The 4040-nt window shown below is 33.9% G+C and overlaps 1 pseudogene; it reads right to left on the bottom strand.

Annotated features, from left to right (window-relative positions):
* Positions 1–680: 680 nt before the first annotated feature.
* LOC148630284 (uncharacterized) lies at positions 681–3362 on the bottom strand (annotated as a pseudogene).
* Between the last annotated feature and the right edge of the window lie 678 nt (positions 3363–4040).

Raw genomic sequence — 4040 nt, forward strand, 5'->3', positions numbered from 1 at the left:
ATAAAATAAACAAAAATACATGCACAAAACAAAGGAGCAATTAAACACACCAAACTCCATAAAAAGAACGGGAGCATGGACTAGCTACAACGCTACAGTAAGCATCCCATGTTTTTTTTCTAAAAATCCTGCCGAGTTGCTCATAAAATGTCAATTGTCATAAAATGTATCCTTGACATTTAACATTTTAATCCATATATTTGCAGAGTTCCAAGTTTTCCATTTCAATTGATGATTGAAATTTTCGAAAATGTTAACTTAGTAAAATTTTACAGACAATAGCGGTCAGTGATCTAATATGAGGAACAATATTTACGATACAAAACAAAAGTTGGTTAATAGCCAAGAAAACATGATTAAGTCTTAAACTACTTATACCAATACCATAATTCTTGTTCTTCAATAGCAGAACACACATAATTAAGTCATAGACTACAAAGCAGTAACGCAGTTCTAATATAGAAAATGTTAAAAACCCTACCGAAGTAGTTTAAACCAATTATCCAAAATGATCCACTATAAAAGGGGCGTTTTGTATTTTGTACTTCATGTTTTACAAACCCATTCATAACTGCTTTCTACCAAAGAGTAAGTCTTCATAAAGGTTAATGCTTTATTGTTGTAGTCTGCGAAACATCCGTTTTTCTTCTTTTTTTCTGTTTTTGATTAGTTTGAAAGCTCTCTGAACTGGAGTAATTATCCTAATTTAACAGGTAATTTTCGCGATGCGACGAGAAGGGTTTGGAGAAGTGATACTCAATTACCCCCCGTCATTTATTCTTTTTTAAAATGAGACTCTCGAAATCAATTCAGATCTGATTTATTAAAAAGCTGCGTCCAAATGCTGGATAACATTTTAATATAATTACTTGACTAATAGATATATCTGGTGCATTAATTTTGTGACACAAATCAAGGACAAAATACTTGATTGGCTAATTTCATAATTTATTATCTTTTTAACATTAGTTTATCTTGTACCATAGTCACCTATATCGTCTATTGGGTCTAATAACTAGCCAAGTAATATAGCAGAACCTTAACACACAACACACTGAAGAATTGATTTCCTATTACTTTCCGTTTACCGGAAATAACTTGTTTAATTTTTTTCTATAAAACCCTCGAAGTGTGTTCTACGTGTATTTCTTGCTTGTACGAGAACGGGAAGTTTACATGAAATGATCGGTTAGCTTTGAACATTACCCAATTTCCGATCCAGGCACAGGGGTTCGTCATAGACCAATAGTTCATATACATTACCAGGGCCCGATATATATCAATATTCATTGCTAGTTGTTTAATCTGGTCCCTAATCTGGTTCCCTGCATGGTCAATATCATAAGCGACCCAAAGATGTAGAATGTACCTCTTTTAATAAAATATCATGCACATGTCTATGTATGTTTTTGCTTGTATGAGAACGGTACATGAAATGATTGGTTAGCATTGCATTTATGTACTATTACCAAGTTTTCGGTTCAAAAACAGAGGCTCGTTATAATTGACCATATAGGACATGAACATTATTAGGGTCCCGCTATCTATATATAGCCATTGTTTAATCTGGTTCCTGGCACTCTACACGTTGACGTACTCCCAAACAGTTGGAGTGGGGAAACCCTCTCGGTCCCACGTGGAGCCTGGAATTCGGACAGAGCTTCAACACAGCCGCCCAGCCTCTAGTAAGACATAATATGATCGAGTTCTTCGGTCAGGCCCCGAAAGCTCTCCAATCAACACCAGTTGGTTCTACTAATCTACTAACATCGACGATGAGAGGCCTGTATTGGTATTCAAGGTCGTTAAAAAAACAAAAAACAATCATCATCTGGTTTCTAGTAAAGAGTGATCAGTTGTTTTGATTGAAAACATTCGGGTCATCACGGTTACGAAAAAAGTAATCGTATCAAGAGATGTCAGGATAACCAAGAGCATGGCAAAGCTTAGGATTCATGTAGAACGCGGTATTAAAAGGTTGAAAAAATTTCGCATTTTAAACGGAACGATTCAATTGAAAATCAAATCATGTGTTAATCAAATTGTGAAAGTATGTGCCTTCTGCAACTGATTGAAGCCACTCGTTAGAAAATAATACTTCAATTCGGTACATTTCATCAACAAATTTGGTCTTATGAAATCTACAAATAACTATAATCTTTTTAAAAGTTAATGTCCGGATTTTAATTAATTTTAACACTTTAATTCCGTTTTGATCAGGTCCTTCTACATTCATTTCTCTTACGAACACATTTACTTGAGTATCCAACATGGGGACGCATGGTGTATATGAGCTTGCTCCCTAAAATTCTTTAATTTGCATAAACATAAAATCTCAAGTCTTAACTGTTAATATCTGTTGTTGAATGCATTGCTATATCCTTCAACTTTATTTTCTAGATTTACATAATATTTCTGAAAATTAAGGATATTTTACATGTAAAGGGTTCAAAAATTTTATGGGGCACTGAACTTTCCTGAACCAGCCTTATTAAAAACAACATACATGTACATGTAATTTTGGTTATTTGAAAGTAATTTATTAATTATATACTTGCTAAAGAATCTTATGGATTGTCAATAGCTATGTTAAACACATCCTCGTCAAAATATATTCTTTCACCACAAATGTCTTTTGTTGTATAAGAAACAAAGGCACACCATTTCATTTTTAAAACACCCATTATGACATTGGATCTGTATATATCAAGGTGAATTACATTTTAAGGAAACCTTATTGTTCTCATCTAAGTAAAGATGATAAGAGTTATCAGAGCACACATCACATGGATACTTGTCTTTATATTTGGAAGAACATTTGATCTCTAATAACCCTTTTTCACAACAATGACAAGAAACAATTCCATCAGGAGAAGCGCCTAGTATATGGTGTTTAGAATCAATAAATAAACCTGTCTGTGTTATATCTGCATCTTTGTGTGTTTTACAATACTTGTCAAAGTACAGACATCTAGCAAGTGGCTCATTGTCAACTCCAAACTGCATTGTAGGTGTGGTCAAATTGTATTCACATTCATTATCTGTTTTAGAATGTAAGTATCTGAGTTATCTGAAAATCCAAAACTTGCTACTGATGTAGTTATTCGACCTTTCATATAATTAGACAATTCTGGATTTTCTCTTTGGTCCGTTGTAATACCTTCTATTGTGTTCATAATATCAGCAGTATGAATGTTATTATTGTTTGTTTGAAACAAGTTTAAAGGTCTCTCAGTGTTTTTGACAGAGTTAGCTATGTCCATCATTGTTTCAGGTAGCTCAGCTTCCGTGTCACTCTCATCACTTGGGGGATAAAGGGTTTGAAGAAGATGTGTACCTGTATTTTTACACAACTTAAACATTTTTTTTCAATTTCATGTTTAGATTCCTTATTCATATCAGCTATGGCTTTATAATTTTTCGAAATTGCTGAGATTGGTGGTCTTGAAGTCTAGTCAATTCATATATCAATGTTGTCAATTTGCATTGGCTCACTTGTTTTCTTTGCATTATCCCACATACACTCTGAATCAGTACCAACATGTGTGTAACGATCTTTTCGTCTTTCATTGAAATTAGCCGATGCAAATAAGAGCACAACACAGTGTTTACATGTCCCATGAATGTTCCTTGAGATAACTGCTTAGAACTGGGGTTCAACAGTAGTTTTTTCCCCACATATATCTCCAAAACTGCTAGGATTAGCCAAATTTGGACTACGTAAAAGTGTTCTATCTGTGGTCCAATTTTCGTTTTAATATTTTAAGCCATGTTGGAGTTAATGCCCTATTTTGATGTTTATTGCGGTTTTTTTTTTATGTTATTTCTTCCAACATCATCTCCTCTGACACTATTTGACGAATTGTAACCAAAGTTGGTATGAATGTTTCTTTGGGTCTCCTGTATAGAACTTATTTGGGGATATTTGATCCTTCGAAAAACATGGCCGCCGTTACCAAAAATAGAACATACGGGTCAGACAGTAGTTTTTCGCATATATTTCCAAGATCGAAAAACGTTTAGCCAAATTATTTCAAAAG

The sequence above is a fragment of the Perna viridis genome, chromosome 1 (genome assembly GCF_037379345.1).
Source record: "Perna viridis isolate PV_CMFRI_1.1 ecotype Kerala chromosome 1, ASM3737934v1, whole genome shotgun sequence".
NCBI lineage: Eukaryota > Metazoa > Mollusca > Bivalvia > Mytilida > Mytilidae > Perna > Perna viridis.